The 18632-nt window shown below is 38.3% G+C and overlaps 1 long non-coding RNA gene across 1 annotated transcript in view; it reads left to right on the top strand.

Annotated features, from left to right (window-relative positions):
- The window catches only part of LOC129650192 (uncharacterized), a 117494-nt gene extending 99080 nt beyond the window's left edge, over window positions 1-18414 (top strand). The window contains exon 3 of the long non-coding RNA XR_008713678.1: window positions 18183-18414. This is a non-coding gene — a long non-coding RNA (uncharacterized LOC129650192). The remainder of the gene's footprint in view (window positions 1-18182) is intronic.
- Window positions 18415-18632: the final 218 nt, after the last annotated feature.

Genomic DNA, 18632 nt, shown 5'->3' with positions numbered 1-18632 from the left:
TCAAGAAGAAAATGGAAAAGTCACAGATTTTAGCTATCAGGAATGAAACAGAAAGAATATAACTACAGAACCTATGGACATTAATCTGATAATGAGGGATGTTATCAAATCTTTAGGCAAGTACATTTGTCAAACCAGATGACATGCCAAATTCTTTGTTAAACCCTAGTTTTTAACTACTAAGAATATTTGAGTTTTAGTTTAAAAGTCCCCTACAAATAAAATTCTAGACTACATAATTTCTCTGATGAATTCTGTCCCACTTTAAGGAAGAAGAGCAATAATCCTAAACAAAATGTTTTGGAAAATAGAAGTGAAAGAAACACTTCCTAACTGATTTTATAAGGCCAGTTGTCACCCTGTTTATTTAACTTATATGCAGAGTACATCATGAGAAATGCTGGATTGGAAGAAACACAAACTGGAATCAAGATTGCCGGGAGAAATATCAATAACCTCAGATATGCAGATGATGCCACCCTTATGGCAGAAAGTGAAGAGGAACTCAAAGGCCTCTTGATGAAAGTGAAAGTGGAGAGTGAAAAAGTTGGCTTAAAGCTCAACATTCAGAAAACGAAGATCATGGCATCTGGTCCCACCACTTCATGGGAAATAGATGGGGAAACAGTGTCAGACTTTATTTTTCTGGGCTCCAAAATCACTACAGATGGTGACTGCAGCCATGAAATTAAAAGACGCTTACTCCTTGGAAGGAAGGTTATGACCAACCTAGATAGCATATTCAACAGCAGAGACATTACTTTGCCAACGAAGGTTCGTCTAGTCAAGGCTATGGTTTTTCCTGTGGTCATGTATGGATGTGAGAGTTGGACTGTGAGGAAGGCTGAGTGCTGAAGAATTGATGCTTTTGAACTGTGGTGTTGGAGAAGACTCTTGAGAGTCCCTTGGACTGCAAGGAGATCCAACCAGTCCATTCTGAAGATCAGCCCTGGGATTTCTTTGGAAGGAATGATGCTAAAGCTGAAACTCCAGTACTTTGGCCACCTCATGCAAAGAGTTGACTCATTGGAAAAGACTCTGACGCTGGGAGGGATTGGGGGCAGGAGGAGAAGGGGACGACAGAGGATGAGATGGCTGCATGGCATCACTGACTCGATGGACATGAGTTTGAGTGAACTCCAGGAGTTGGTGATGGACAGGGAGGCCTGGCGTGCTGCAATTCATGGGGTTGCAAAGAGTCGGACACGACTGAGCAACTGAACTGAACTGAACTGAACTGAACTTACATCATCTACTGCTATCTTTTGGGATTCTCTGGTGGCTCAGAAAGTAAATAACCTACCTGCAGTGTGGGAGATGAAGATTGGATCTCTGGATCAGAAAGATCCCAAAGAAGGGAATGGCTACCCACTTGCTAGTGGTAAAGAAACTGCCGTCCAAAGCAGGAGATGTTTAAAAGACACGGGTTCCATCCTTGGGTCAGGTAAATCCCCTGGAGAAGGGAATGGCAACCCACTCCAGTATTCTTGCCTAGAGAATCCATGGACAGAGGAGCCTGGCAGGCTACAGTATGTAGGGGTCACAAAGAGTCAGACATGACTGAGGCGGCTTACCATGCATGCATACTGCTTGTTTTTGCAATGGAACTCAGTGAGTTTGTTACATTTCCATTGAAATTTAGCAGACAGATTGCTAAGCTGAATGAGGAGTATTGAGATCCAGTGCAATACCTGATCCTAAAGATTTCCAATTGGATCACACCCATGGTTCCAGTGAGCAGCCAAACTGATGTCCTACTAGAGAAGATGAGGCAGTACTTAACATTGAGAAATAGAAAGGCAGACCTTGTGGCGTATTGCCAGTGGGGAAATCTTAGAGCTGTGTTAAAATATAATTTACTAAAAGGATAGTATGCCCATTGTATTAGTTCTATTGTTGCTGGAACAAATTATTACAATCTTAGCGTCTTAAAACAACCACTGTATTATCTTACAGTTCTAAAGTTCAGACATCTGAAATAGTCTTGTGTGGTTAAAACCAAAGTCTCTACAGGGCTTTCTGAAGACTCTAGGGAAGTGTTTAGTTCCTTACCTTTTCCAGTTTCCAAAGGCTTCCTTGGCTCAAGGTCTCTTTCTAACTTCAAAGTCAGCAATCTCACCATTCTGACCTTGGCTTTGGTTGTCATATTTTCTTCTCCTCTTGCTCTCTTCCCCTTATGCCTGTTTCACTTATAAGTATCTTTGGAATTACACCAGAGTCCACCTGGATATGAAACTATCACAGTCTCAGGGACAGGACTAAGCCCGTATACTTCTTTAGGAGGCTATGATTTTGCCTACCACACCTAGGCTGTCATTTTTTTTTTTTAATTTCACCATGTTATTAATTTTGATGATTATATTAGTTAGCTGATAATATTTTAAAAATTAATTATGTGTTGCTGATTTAAATTAGGCATAGGAAACAATCTGATATTCAACGTAAATTTAACTAATTGTAGAAAATCTCTTTGAGAAGATATAATAACTTTTCGTGTTGAATCTGTTAACAGAAATGCTTGGAAGCAAGGAGGACTTGCATATTTAAAATATTTGATTTATATTTCTGTAAAAGAAGATGTCCAGTGTCTGCAAACCAGCTTGCTCTCTTTGTACTCCTGGTGCAGTATCTATCCATTGGTTATTGCTGAGCATGGATACCACAGAGTACTTGGTCAAAAACTCCTTGTTGCTCTACCATAGAACTTAATTGATTCTGGGTTATACTGGTGGCTGAGCAGAGAATCAATTTTTCTGAGGACACATATTTTGGCTGTGAGAGTAGATTTTGAAAAAGAAAAAAAATAAGCCTATGCTGCATCCTATCTACTAAATATCTCCCAGGCATCAGAAAATGTATTTGTCAGTAACCATTTTACCTAACTGCCAGGGGGAATATTTAAGGCAAATAGTCTAAGGTCCTGGTTTTTGTTGCAAATTTTGTTGCAAAATTCCTATTTACCCTGGATCCTCCCATACTTCTTACAAGCAGTCCCTCAGAGCTGAGAGGCTGTCTTCCAGGTTTAAGTCCTCAGAAATCCCTTCAAATAAAACATAATTCTAAAAAAAAAAAACCAAAAAAACAAAAAACAAACCAGTCTGTGTGTTTTTCCTTTGCTGAAGCATTTCTGCCAGGGCAGTGTCCTCTTCTGATTTTTGAACAGAAACCGAGTCCCTTGAGTCCACTGTTAACAGGGGTCTTGTTTCTCCTTTGCTTCCCTCAGCACTGACTTGGAGTTTGGAGAAGGAAGTGTGTGTTGTGTGCTGTGCTGAGATCCTCACATCACTGGATGGGATGAGATTTAGTGGTGTGGGTGTTAGCTATATTGAGCACATGTTCTTGATGACTGACTCATATTTCCTGTTAGTTATTATATTATGGTGTCATCTCATTAAGTAGCAGGATGATGGCATTTTAAATAAAGGAGATAATTTTTGTTTTCTGGGAGGAATCCTAAAATTTGATTATATTATTATAACATTTTATTATATTAAATAATTTATACAGATACATTTATTTTAAGTCTTCACAAGTTATTGAAAGTCTGCTTACTCCAGGAGTCTTTATGCTTATTAATATGTGATTAATGTGTGATTCAACCATTTAATAAATACTGCTTATTTATATTTTTATAGGGTCTAGAAGAGGCATCTTATGAATGAAGAGAATAAAAATACAGTTTAAAAATGATAAATACCCTAGATAAAAAAAATGATAAATACCCTAGATAATTTTTAAATTTTGTCTTCTGCTTCATATCAGCAGAAATATAAAGTAGTGTGGTAGCAGTGAATTAAATGGTTATATACTTACTCCTTGGAAGGAAAGTTATAACCAACCTAGACAACATATTAAAAAGCAGAGACATTACTTTGCCAACAAAGGTCTGTCTAGTCAAGGTTATCATTTTTCCAGTAGTCATGTATGGATGTGAGGGTTGGACTATAAAGAAAGCTGAGCACAGAAGAATTGATGCTTTTGAACTGTGGTGTTAGAGAAGATTCTTGAGAGTCCCTTGGACTGCAAGGAGATCCAACCAGTCAATCCTAAAGGAGATCAGTCCTGAGTGTTCATTGGAGAGACTGATGTTGACACTGAAACTCCAATACTTTGGCCACCTGATGGGAAGAGCTGTCTCATTTGAAAAGACCCTGATACTGGGAAAGATTGAGGGCAGGAGGAGAAGGGGACGACAAGAGGATGAGATGGTTGGATGGCATCACTGACTCAATGGACATGAGTTTGGGTAGATTCTGGGAGTTGATGGTGGACAGGGAGGCCTGGCGTGCTGTGGTTCATGGGGTCGCAAAGAGTAGAACATGACTGAGTGACTGAACTGAAAGACTACTTCATGTAAAAAATTGGAAATTTCTGAAACTTAATTATCTTGTTAACTTTATTGTTTGTTTTAAAGGTAGCTTTAAAGATGTTAAGAATATAATGGAATGTTCAAGTGTCCTGTCTATACGATGTGCACCCATCAGATGCTGAATTTGATGAACATCTCCCAAGAATGTCTCCAATGAGTGGAGCCCAGATTATAATCCCTGGAATTTTTGATTATGTTTACATGCATGGAAAAGGGATTTTGCAGATTCAATTATGTTAAGGACATTGAGATGGGGAGATTATCCTAGATTATCCAGGCAGGGTCAGTACACTCACAAGGGTCCTTAAAAATGGAAGGAATCAGAAGAGAGTCAGAGGGAAGGATGACTGTGGAGGAAAGCTTGAATTGATGTGGTGTAAGAAGGGCTCAATTTTCTTTTGCTCATTTAAAGGTGCAGAAAGGGGCCATGTGCCAAGGAATGTGGGCAGTCTCTAAAATCTGGAAAAGACAAGGGAATGGATTAGTCTCTATAGAGTCCAGAAAAAAATGCAGCCTTGTGGACAACTTCTTTTTATTCTCATAAGGGACTTTTTTACTTCTGACTTTCAGAATTATAAAATAATAATTTTGCTTTAAGCCACTAAGTTTGTAGGGATTTGTTATAGTAGCAATAGAAAACTAATGCACATGAACCAGAGTATATTAGAATTATTACTATTGGTTTACATGCTAGGAGCAGGTAAAATCATCTGTAGTTAAAGGTGAATTACAGAACCATCAGTTTGTTCCAAGAGAAAAAAAGGAAGAACTCTAAAAATTATTAGCTTTAACTTAAAAAAAATTAAAAGAATTAAGATATCCATGCAAGCCAAGTTTTGAAGCCAACTTAAATTTAGAAAGTAATGATTTTTTAAAAAAATATTTAATAGTTGATTTACTCTGTTGTGTTAATTTCTCTTCTGTACAGCAAAGTGACTCAATTATCCAATATATTCTTTTTCATATTTTTTCCATTATGGCTTATATACAGGGTATTGAATATAGTTCCATGTGGTATATAGTAGGACATCATTTATCCATCCTATATATACTAATTTGCACCTACTAATTCCAATTAACTCTAAGCTTTGGGAGTTTTCCCCTCCCTTGGCCATCAGTTTGTTCTCTATATCTGTGTGTCTTTCTGGTCTTGTAAGTAAGTTCATTTGTGTCATACTTCAGATTCCACATATAAGTGTTGTCATATGGTATTTGTCTTTCTCTCTCTGGCTTATTTTGCTTAGTATGATGATCTCTGTTTTTTTCCAAGTTGCTGCAAATGGCATTATTTCATTTTTGATGGCTAAGTAAATATTCCATTGTATATATTTACCACATTTCTTTACCCATTCATTTGTTGATAGACATTTAGGTTGTTTCCATGATTTGGCTATTTTAAATAGTGCTGCTATGGGCATAGGGGTACATGTATCTTTTCAAATTACAGTTTTGTCTCGGTAAATGCCCAGGAGTGGGATTGCTGGATCATATGGTAATTTTATTTTTACTACTATTTTTATTTTAACTATTTTACTACATTCTATGGTGTCCGCACCAATGTACATTCCCATCAACAGTGTAGGAGTGCTCCCTTTTCTCCACTCCTTCTCCAGGGGGCTTCCCTGGTGGCTCAGATGGTAAAGAATCTGCATGCAATGCAAGAGACCAGGGTTCAATCCCTGGGTCAGGAAGATCTCCTGGAGAAGGAAAGGGCAACCCAATCCAGTATTCTTTCCTGGAGAATTCCGTGGACAGAGGAGCCTGGGGAGTTATAGTCCATGGGGTCACAAAGAGTTGGACAGGACTGAAGAAATCCTTATTGCCAAATTCAGACTTAAGTTGAAGAAAGTGGGGAAAACCACTAGATCATTCAGGTATGACTTAAATCAAATTCCTTATGATTATACAGTGGAAGTGAGAAATAATTTAAAGGACTAGATCTGATAGACAGAGTGCCTGATGAACTATGGACAGAGGTTCCTGACATTATACAGGAGACAGGGACCAAGACCATCCCCAAGGAAAAGAAATGCATAAAAGCAAATGGGTGTCTGAGGAAGCCTTACAAATAGCTGTGAAAAGAAAAAAAGTGAAAAGAAAAGGAAAGATATCCCCATTTGAATGCAGAGTTCCAAAGAAAAGCAAGGAGAGATAAGAATGCCTTCCTCAGTGATCAGTGCAAAGAAATAGAGGAAAACAATAGAATGGAAAAGACTAGAGATCTCTTCAAGAAAATTAGAGATACCAAGGGAAATTTTCATGCAAAGATGGGCACAATAAAGGACAGAAATGGTATGGACCTAATAGAAGCAGAAGATATAAAGAAGAGGTGACAAGAATGCACAGAAAAACTACACAAAGAAGATCCTCACAACCCAGATAATCATGGTGGTGTGATCACTCACCTAGAGCCAGACATCCTGGAATGCAAAGTCAAGTGGGCCTTAGGAAGCATCTCTAAGAAAAAAGCTAGTGTAGGTGATGGAATTCCGGTTGAGCTATTTCAAATCCTAAAAGATGATGCTGTGAAAGTGCTGCACTCAATATGCCAGCAAATTTGGAAAACTCAGCAGTGGCCACAGGACTGGAAAAGGTCAGTTTTCATTCCAATCCCTAAGAAAGGCAATGCCAAAGAATACTCAAACTACTGCACAATTTCACTCATCTCACACGCTATAAAGTAATGTTCAAAATTCTCCAAGCCAGGCTTCAGCAATATGTGAACCGTGAACTTTCAGATGTTCAAGCTGGTTTTAGAAAAGGTAGAGGAACCAGAGATCAAATTGCCAACATCCGCTGCCAAGAGAGTTCCAGAAAAACATCTATTTCTGCTTTATTGACTATGCCAAAGCCTTTGACTGTGTAGATCACAATAAACTGGAAAATTCTGAAGGAGATGGGAATACCAGACCACTTGACCTGCCTCTTGAGAAATCTGTATACAGGTTAGGAAGCAACAGTTAAAACCAGACATGGAACAACAGACTCGTTCCAAATAGGAAAAGGAGTATGTCAAGGCTGTATATTATCACCCTGCTTATTTAACTTCTATGCAGAGTACATCATAAGAAATGCTGGGCTGGAAGAAGCACAAGCTGGAATCAAGATTGCCAGGAGAAATATCAATAACCTCAGATATGCAGATGACACCACCCTTATGGCAGAAAGTGAAGAGGAACTAAAAAGCCTCTTGATGAAAGTGAAAGAGGAGAGTGAAAAAGTTGGCTTGAAGCTCAACATTCAGAAAACGAAGATAATGGCCTCTGGTCCCATCACGTCATGGCAAATAGATGGGGAAACAGTGGAAACAGCGTCAGACTTTATTTTTGAGGGCTTTGAAATCACTGCAGATGGTGACTGCAACCATGAAATGAAAAGACACTTACTCCTTGGAAGGAAAGTTATGACCAAACTAGACAGCATTTAAAAAGCAGAGACATTACTTTGTCAACAAAGGTCCTTCTTGTCAAGGCTATGGTTTTTCCAGTAGTTATGTATGGATATGAGAGTTGGACTATAGAGAAAGCTGAGAGCCAAAGACTTGCTACTTTTGAACTGTGGTGTTGAAGAAAACTCCTGAGAGTCCATTGGACTGCAAGGAGATCCAACCAGTCCATCCTAAGGGAAATCAGTTCTGAGTGTTCGCTGGAAGGACTGATGTTGAAGCTGAAACTCCAATATTTTGGCCACTTAATGCGAAGAGCTGACTCATTTGAAAAGACCCTGATGCTGGGAAAGATTGAAGGCGGGAGGAGAAGTGCATGACAGAGGATGAGTTGGCAGGATGGCATCACTGACTCAATGGACTTGAGTTTGGGTAAACTCTGGGAGTTGGCGATGGACAGGGAGGCCTGGCATGCTGCAGTCCATGGGGTCACAGAGTCAGGCACGACTGAGCAACTGAATGAACAACTCTTTCAGAATTTTTAATGATGGCCATTCTACTGGTGTGAAGTGGTACCTCATTGTAGTTTTGATTTGCATTTCTCTAATAATTAGTGATGATGAGCCTGTTGGCCAAATGTGTTCATTCTTTGGAGAAATTTCTATTTAGGTCTTCTGCCCATTTTTCTATTGGGTTGTTTATTCAATTTAATTTTTTTGTTGTTGTTGTTATTGAATTGTAAATACTGTTTGTATTTTTTATAAATTAAGCCCTTGTTTTCTTTTTTTTTTTTTAAAGTCCTTGTTGGTTGCATCATTTGCAAATACTTTCTCCCAGTCTGCAGGTTGTCTTTTTGTTTTTGCTGTGCAAAAGCTTGTAAATTTGATTAGGTCCCATTTGTTTATTTGTGCTTTTATTTTTTTTGCTTTGGGTGACTGACCTAAGAAAACATTGGTATGTTTTAATGCAGAGAATGTTTTACCTTTGTTCTTTTCTATGATGTTTTTTTAATTATGTCTTGTCTTGTATTTGAGTCTTTAAGGCATTTTGAGTGTATTTTTGTGTGTGGTGTGAGTGTGCATTCTAACTTCATTGATTTACATGCAGCTGTCCAACTTTCCCAATACTACTTGCTGAAGAGACTGTCTTTCCTCCTTTGTATATTCTTGCCTCCTTTGTTGAAGATTAAGCCCATAGGTGTCTGCACTTATTTCTGGTCTCTCTATTCTGTATAGGGTATATAAGTCCATAGATGTCTGAACATATTTCTGGTCTCTATTTTGTTCCATTGATCCTTATTGGCTCTTTTTGTGCCAATACCATGGTGTTTTGATTACTATTGCTTTGTAGTATTGTCTGAAGTCTCAGAGAGTTATGCTTCCTGTTTTGTTCTTTTCCCTCATGATTGCTTTGGCAATTCTGGGCCTTTCATGGTTCCATTGGTGGCTTCCCTGGTGGCTCAGATGGTAAAGCATTTGACTGCAATATGGGAGAGCTGGGCTTGATCCCTGGGTTGGAAGATCCCCTGGAGAAGGAAATGGCAACCCATTCCAGTATTCTTGCCTATAAAATCCCAAGGACAGAGAAGCCTGGTAGGTTGTAGTCCATGGGGTCACCAAGAGTCAGACACAACTGAGCAACTTCACATGGTTCCATATAAATTTTAGGGTTATTTATTCTGGTTCTGTGAAAAATATCAGGGGTAATTTGATAGAGATCTCATTAAGTCTATAGATTACTTTGAGTAGTATGGCCATTTTTAACAATATAATTGTTCTAATCCAAGAGCATAGGATATCGAAAAAGCATGAATTTTTAAGAGCATGCAAATATTTTGAAATTTCAGGTTTCTTACACATGAATTGTTTCTTACAAATGGGACTTTATACTTTTAATATTAATAGTCATGAACATAATCTGCACACAGGCTTCTCTTGTAGCTCAGTTGGTAAAGAATCTGCCTGCAGTGCAGGAATCCTGGGTTCGATCCCTGGGTCGGGAAGATCCTCTGGAGAAGGAAATGGCAACCCTCTCTGGTATTCTTGCCTGGGAAATTCATGGACAGAAGAGCTTGGTGGGCTGCAGTCCATGGGGTGGCAAAGAATCGGGCACAACTGGGCGACTTACACTTAATCCACACACACAATTTTACAAACTGATATTTTCCACCTTTTAAATAAATCAAAGTTGGTCAATGAAATTTCTTGAACAATAAACCACATTTTGCGTGTGTATGTGTGTGTGTATATTCAGCCTGGGATATATTCATTCTGCATGTGCCCCTTTAAATTGTGTTGACTTCAGAAACATTTTTGAAGATCCTTTGTGAGAATAAAAATTACAGCAAGGCCTGTTGTGTGATTAATTTGTCAGCATACATGTGTCAGTTATATGCTTTACATATATATATGTAAAGAATTAATAGGAAACTTGATTTTTAGTACAGTACAGTAGTTCCAAGTCAGAGAAGACAATGGCACCCCACTGCAGTACTCCTGCCTGGAGAATCTCAGGGATGGGGGAGACTGGCAGGCTGTCATCTATGGGGTCGCACAGAGTCGGACACGACTGAAGTGACTTAGCAGCACAGTAGTTCCAAGTACACTGTAAATAAAAATTAAAAACTGGCCTTCCAAATACATAGACAGCATTCATGGTCTGAATCTCATTTTACCCTCTCCTACTGATAAGAAATACTTAGCTTTCAAAAGCCCCCACTATCATAACTCTGTAATTTTATTTCCCACATATAGGTTAGAACTAAGGGACAATACATGTATACTACAGGGGTAGAAAACCAGGAAGTTGTCATAAATCTTTATCATATTCAAGGTGTTCTAAGTATCTTCAAAGTCATGTTGAATGCAGACTTTGTGTTTTCATTTAATTCTTTATCCTTCTTGTGCTTTCAAGTCGTTCATCTACTTCAAGGGTCACTGGCATAAGATAGATCATAATGCTAAATAATTGATTAACTTGAGGGCTTAAACATGACCTGATGAGGGTCTTTTTCATTCAGATTTGGTCCATTTCAGTCTCAGGTGGTTCCTGCTGTGCAGCCACTCTTACCTGCACATATTTTAGAGTGAGCAACTAATTTGAATTCACTAGCTGTTCTGAGGCAATAACTTATGTCATCCACTCAGTCTATCATTATAATGACTGAGAATTGAAAAGCAAAGAGATTGACTCTTCATTTCATAAATTTAGTGTCTATGCAAAGAGAGTAAGGGGAATTGTGCCTACTTGTACTACCCTATCCATTTCATGAAAAAGCAGTAAAAGATCAAGCATTTCAGTTCTTCCAGTCAAAAATTGAGTTCTTTTCATTAAGATCATGGTTATATTGCAAATATTTTAATAAATCTGGTAGGAGACATTGTTTTTCTAGAGCACAGAAAGAAAAGAATGGTATATTGACTCTAGTATTGTCTCGTATTGTCTCATCTCCTGCTGAGTTTGTAATGAACAAAAATTCTAAAACTTTTAATCATAACCATATTAATTCCCAGAAACATACCATATACCTGTATCTATCTATCTACCTACTATCTAATTACTTTGGTATTTCAACCTTACTCTCAGAGAAAATTGAAGTCTCAAGTGACATGTCCATCATAAAAAATATTAAAGGTTGGCCAGTCAGCCAACAGATGTTTATTTCAAACCCTCTAGGCAGTCAAGATTGCCGGGAGAAATATCAATAACCTCAGATATGCAGATGATACCACCCTTATGGCAGAAAGTGAAGAGGAACTCAAAAGCCTCTTGATGAAAGTGAAAGTGGAGAGTGAAAAAGTTGGCTTAAAGCTCAACATTCAGAAAACGAAGATCATGGCATCTGGTCCCACCACTTCATGGGAAATAGATGGGGAAACAGTGGAAACAGTGTCAGACTTTATTTTTCTGGGCTCCAAAATCACTACAGATGGTGACTGCAACCATGAAATTAAAAGATGCTTACTCCTTGGAAGGAAAGTTATGACCAACCTAGAGAGCATATTCAAAAGTAGAGACATTACTTTGCCAACAAAGGTTCGTCTAGTCAAGGCTATGGTTTTTCCTGTGGTCATGTGTGGATGTGAGAGTTGGACTGTGAAGAAGGCTGAGTGCTGAAGAATTGATGCTTTTGAACTGTGGTGTTGGAGAAGACTCTTGAGAGTCCCTTGGACTGCAAGGAGAGCCAACCAGTCCATTCTGAAGGAGATCAGCCCTGGGATTTCTTTGGAAGGAATGATGCTAAAGCTGAAACTCCAGTATTTGGCCACCTCATACGAAGAGTTGACTCATTGGAAAAGACTCTGACGCTGGGAGGGATTGGGGGCAGGAGGAGAAGGGGACGACAGAGGATGAGATGGCTGGATGGCATCACTGACTCGATGGACGTGAGTCTGAGTGAACTCCGGGAGTTGGTGATGGACAGGGAGGCCTGGCGTGCTGCAATTCATGGGGTCGCAAAGAGTCTGACACGACTGAGTGACTGATCTGATCTGATCTGATCTGAGGCAGTCATGAGTGATGATTTAAAAAAAGAAAAAAATGGCCCATATCGTAAAGTTGCTTAAAAAAAAAAAATTAACTGAGCTGATAAGATTTCTATTCAGAGACTAATTAATTGCTATAGTGAAAAAAACTGCAATAGGTATAACAGGAATTCATGGTAGATATCTTGGTGGGCCAAGGGAATGTTTTCTCAGCTGTCTTGATAGATTTAAATAAAATGGTAAAGGGGAAAGCATTTCAGAAAAGAGAAAAGAATAGGAGTGAAAGTATGAAATAAAAATGGGCATGGCATGAATAATTAGCATGATGACAACTTCTGAATAATATGAGATACTTTTAGAGAAGAATGAGAGAATAAAGAGTCTTCACTTTGATATTAGAGATAGTCAAGTTTCAGTAGATGAGAAGGGCTTATAAATAATCATTGCAAATCAATTATCAAGAAGAATTGCCCAATCTCTTGATAACACATCATGGCACTATCACTGTGCCATGTGATTAAGAAACAGTGTTCTTTATTCCAGTAAGAAAATTCAGTTTAGTCAATTCAGTTCAGTCACTCAGTAAGCAAAGATGACACTAAATGTGCAATTTTACAAACACTCAAAGCATCAGGGAGCTTGTGGTCATAAATTCCCTCTATGATCGCATATCTTATGGAGACTTAGAAATCTCTTGAGAGTTAGAAATCCACTGTTCTTTTTTAATTCAAATATTTATATTGAAAATCACAATTTGCACAAACATTGTATGAGAGGGGGATGGTGGACAGAGAGTTTTTCCAAGAAGACAGCTTTTAGTAATGGAGAAAAGAGTCATGTATCTAAAGTTTATACTATGTTTCAAGCTTTGTAGGAGGCATTTACCATGCAATATCTCACTTAATCCATGTTAAAAAAAAATAGATAGCTGTCTCTCACAGTGCCTCAGTGAGGGATATGTCAGGGAAATAGAAAGCACTTTAGATACTTCAACAGATAGAATTTAACCCAGGCAGTTGATACATAGGTGTTGGTTAGCTGAATGAGAAAAAAGGGAAGATGGGAGGAACCCAGGAAGCATCTCCATCCCTAAGGCTGGGGAAATAAAGGGAAGAAGTTAATGAGACTATCAGAACATGGAAGCTCAAATAATGGGTGCTGAGGAGTTGGGACTTAGACTTTTGAGGATTTGCTGCCTCGATGATACTGGTGTGACTCTGAGCCTCATTCTGTAAGTACCAATAGGAGATAAAAACTATAACAATAACCCTGTATACGAGACAGCAAAAGAGACACTGATGTATAGAAGAGTCTTTTGGACTCTGTGGGAGAGGAAGAGGTTGGGATGATTTGGGAGAATGGCATTGAAACATATATAATATCATATATGAAACAAGTTGCCAGTCCAGGTTCGATGTACCATACTGGATGCTTGGGGCTGGTGCACTGGGACCACCCAGAGGGATGGTATGGGGAGGGAGGAGGGAGGAGGCTTCAGGATGGGGAACACGTGTATACCTGTGGCAGATTCATGTTGATATATGGCAAAACCAATACAATATTGTAAAGTTAAAAAATAAAAAAAAAAATATATGAAGTGAAAAAAAAAAAAAAAAACAAAAAACGAACAAATTGGAGCCAACAGTTTGGGCTGAGAGAAGAGTCTGAGAGTTGCCAGCAAAAAGTAAGAAGGAAGGTTTTTCCTCTGCTCTGCCCCTTCTTCTGGATCATCTAATAGAAAGCCAGCTGGCAGTGAAAACATGTAGTTGGCAGAGCCCCAGCTCCAGCCATACAAGCAGAATACAGAGAAATGAATTAGGAGCTGAAGACATAGCATACTAACCAGCACAAGCATTTTCCTCAAAATCTGTGTGATAGAACAATTTAGCTACATTTCTAGAGTCATACAATCAATGCAGAGCACAATTAAAATCTTATCTCCAGCTTGTCCCATCACAGCCTGTCCGTTCAATGCTTCCTTCTCTTACAGCAGTTGGCCTTGATATTTAGGCTGCAGAGCCTTTTGAGGTGCTGGAGAATAGTTCAGCCCTGGCTTTGACACTGAGTCAGAAACACAGAGATTTGCTTGCCTCCTCTGGGATTCATCTCCCACATCTGGAGTGGGACTTACTCATAAAACACTTAACATTCTATATAAAATGGTCCTAAATACCACATATACAAATAATTTTTGAGAGTAATGTCTTACTTCTAAGCAAGTGCTTTGGCTATAATACATATGTAATGCTAGAAGAATAAGCTGGTGTATTTTTATTCTGTTTGTGTGAGTCCCTAAGTGCAGCTAAAGAACTTGAATTTGCCAATGGTCTTAAAATGTAAGAGCATACAAGTTTTACCTAAGTTGCTTTTTTGTATGAAATACAACTTCAGATAACTTGAAACACCCTCATTGGCGAAATGTTAATGAGTGGTCTTGGCATCTAAGAATCGTTCTTAAAATTTCCCCACTCTTAAGGATTCTTTTTTCCTAAGTGCTGTTCTCGAATAGAAAATGGAAAATTCATAGTATCCGAAAGGTTAGATTACTACTTGATCACCCTTATTATGATACCTCTAAGAGAAACAGCAAGTGGTTTAACAATTGCCCATTTATAAATGTGAATGTTGAAAAGAAAACACAGAGGTAGGATTTCAAGTCATAGGGAAAATTTTCATAAGCAATAACATTAGTCAAAATGTGTTTGTCTTCACAGTAGGTGGAAATGTGTGTGGTAGGATATTTGAGACAAGAATGTGTATTCAAGCCATGTACATTGAACATTTTCAGGCAAAAGAAAAAACAGCTATAAATCAGGTTGAATATTTACTATTTTAATGTCACTAGAAAGCACTTTCTCAGAAGTTATCCCAGTTGCTGCTACACAGAATTTTTCTTCACTTTTTTTGTTGCTGTTAAAGTCAATACCTTGATTTGCTCCGAGGAATAATATTTACACCAGGAAAATGCTTCTTCTCATCATCTTTCCAAAACCTCTAAGTACCAAAAGCTCTTTTAGAAGTTGTTTTCTTTTGGGATTCTCACTGAGTCACCTACTCATAGGAGGAAAACTACTTCAACACCAAAACCAAACAAAGCCAATTGAGAAACATTGTGGCTGAATGGTTGGTCTTACGTCTGGAAGATTGTGGTTAGTCCAGCAGAGCCACTAACTTGCACAGATGCCTGGATAAAGATACCTTTCTTTCCAGCATATTGTTGATCCAAAGGACCTTATGGTCCAAGAGCTCATACTTAAAAACTCCATGAACTACAATATAGCTACTCAGTTTTCTTTTTTAACCACCCAGGGAGTGCAGAGCAGGTTTGTTAATTAGTATTTGCTACTTACTGCAAGATTCTAACAGGAAATAAATTCTGGATACAAACTGCCAAAAGTAAGGGTGTTCCCAATGAAGTTTTATATCAAACTGTTTCAAGTTTCTCTCTCTCTCTCTCTCTTTTTTTTTTTTTTTTTAAAGCTATGGACAAGTTTGCTCTGCTGGCACAGGCATTTAAAAACTACTATATAGTTTTTAAACTATTTATATATATATTATATATATTTTAAACTATTATATAGATTATATTAGTAGACTCTATTATAATGTTACCTTACTAATTTATGTTTATTCTGTGTGGTTTGTTTTTGGACCTTGTATAGTTTTATGGCAACAAGTTCAAAATTAATTTTCTTATTCCCTGTACATAGTCCAAATTGCACATAGATCAGCTGAATGATGAGATGAATAGAATGAAGACCTTTTTATCTGAATCACAAAATCTTAAGAAAACAGACACTGTTTCAAAACAGTGAAAAAAAAGTTGAAGAAAATAAATTATTGAGCTGGATGTCTTTCATAGAAAATCTATCTCAAAACAGAATTTGTGACCTCAACATATTATATACCAATAAATAAACTTGAGGGAATTTGTATTTTTGTAGGGCTAGAAGAAAAATGACCACAAGATTATTTAATCATACACATACAAAGTGTTTGTATCCATATATGATTTCACATGCCTGTAAGTATAAACACACACACAAACACATCAAATAACCTCCAGTTAGTTAATTATCATTACAAAACAAACACACCTAGTTATTACAGGAGTTGACATAGTTCTGGCCTCTTACAGGGTCAGCATTTCAATGTGCATAAGCCATGCCAAAGAAAGAAAAAGCTAAACACACACACACACACACCCCACACACCTCTGAGGTCATGGTTACCTTTTGATCAGGGCGTTTGCAAAATAGCCAAAGCCCTGAAGAAACCATGAAGTTTGAGAAACATTTGTAGGTTCTGACAAGCTTCCAAGCTTCCTGGTGGGAATACTCTGTGTTCTTTTCCATCCTGCTGGAGGAAAGCAGTGGTTTATGGACAATCTCCTAGGCAATTAGAATTCCATAATTCAAATTAATAACCCCATAAAATATTGCAGATTATGTATTGAAATACTTGTTTTTTTTAACCTATAAGTAAAGTACTATTCTCATAGTGATTTTGAAATTGCTTGGAATTCATCCCAGTCTGGCTGAAAACAATTTTTTTAAGTTAAAGACATTTGAAATAAAAAAGATTGAGTTTAATGAAGATTTTTTAAATTTACAATTAGATTTTAAGATTAGTGGGACATGAAAAATATTTGCTTTCACTGGTTTGCTTTACTGGGAAGTCAATGTTAAGGTCAAGTTTTTCGCAAGCTGACCTTTTCCAAGTAGGAAAGGGGGAAATGGCAGAAGGAGGCAGGAAAACAACTTCATTTTTTCATATTCCTGTTATGCTTCATCACATTGTCTAGTGAAAGGAAAGAGTAAATTAGGTTTTGAGTTTCATGCACTGGATTATGTGTTTTTATATATCTTCCTGCTTTTAATTTAGTAGGGCAGTTCTTTCCATTAGAAGATGGGTCTCATTAAAAGAAATGTTATTATGGAACCGTGTGCATTAGGTTTAATTTTCACTCAATTTAAAAAGAATACTTGAGAGACTAGTGCATGGAAGCTCAAGAAAATGATTAGTTGGGGTTCCTTTTAAAAAGAGGAGCTGAATGTGTGAGAATTAGCGCCTCTGGGGCAAATAAAACAATAAAATAGTCAGAAATGGGGTTGTCAGCTTCGTGTAAATGACAGACTGCACTGCTCTATTTTCAGATCTCCTGCCTTTCTTTAATGACCATTCCCCTTTCTCTTGAGACAGCAGACAAGAATAGCTAGGGGTAGGGGGAGAAGTAAGGCTCTGGCCCAACGAGGGTAGGACCCCTAGAGGGATGCCTTCAGTATTTCTTATATTCTGGCACCAAGAGCAAAGTCAGGTCTGTGACTGAGATGTGGAATCCTATTCCAGCTTGAGCCTTTACTTAGCACAAAGGTCCTTAAACTTCAGTGAGCATTAGAATCTCCTGGAGGGCTTATAAAACATAGGTTGTCGGTCCAACCTCTAGAGCATACAGTAGGTCTGGGAGTGAAGACAGAGAATTTGCTTTTTTTTTTTTTTTTTAAACAGTTTCCCGTGTGTTGCTGTTTCTGGGACCACATTTTGAGGACTGACCCAGAACATGCTTATGAAGGACCAGCAGGCTCCAAATAGATTAAGTGCATATACACATGCAAATATGAATAAATTAGGTTTTCCTCACAAATTAGTTAGGTTGTAATCACATCTGAGGACTGACTGTAGTTCTCAGTGTTTAGTTTATTCGTAGTTGCCGGAAGAAGTATCCATACATAGTTAGATCTCCCCCATCCATTCTAGTGCCTCAATCTGGAAAGCTCTTTAGTTCTGCAAAGATATTTCTATTCTCAGTTGACATCATGGGAATGAGATTTATTGAGAGAGGCAGGAGGAGAGCTGTACAGAGATGTAAATTGTCCAGAAATCTTATTAATGTGGTTTTTATTATTAGGAGCTTTTTTTTTTTCTCTCTCTCTCTCTCTTGCAGGTAACAGAAACTAACTCTGGATAATTTATGTGAAAAAAAAAAAAAAAGGAGTTGGGGGGGAGCTCTGCAGCTGTGAATGCAAGGATGAGCCCTAACCAATTGACTGGTGTCTTGACAAGAAGAGGAAATCTGGACACAGAGAAAGCTTCCAGGAAGCTGTGCACAGAAAAAGATGGGGACACATCAAGAAAGCAGCCATCTGCAAGCAAAGGAGAGAGGCCTCAGATAAAACAAGTCTGCCTTCACCTGGTTCTTGGTTCTACCTTACAAAACTATGCTGCTAAGTCACTTCAGTCGTGTCTGACTCTGTGCGACCCCATAGACGGCAGCCCACCAGGCTCCCCTGTCCCTGGGATTCTCCAGGCAAGAACACTGGAGTGGGTTGCCATTTCCTTCTCCAATGCGTGAAAGTGAAGTCGCTCAGTCATGTCCGACCCTTAGCGACCCCAT

The sequence above is a fragment of the Bubalus kerabau genome, chromosome 4 (genome assembly GCF_029407905.1).
Source record: "Bubalus kerabau isolate K-KA32 ecotype Philippines breed swamp buffalo chromosome 4, PCC_UOA_SB_1v2, whole genome shotgun sequence".
NCBI classification, from domain to species: Eukaryota; Metazoa; Chordata; class Mammalia; order Artiodactyla; family Bovidae; genus Bubalus; species Bubalus kerabau.
This window is presented reverse-complemented; position numbering and strand designations above follow the sequence as displayed.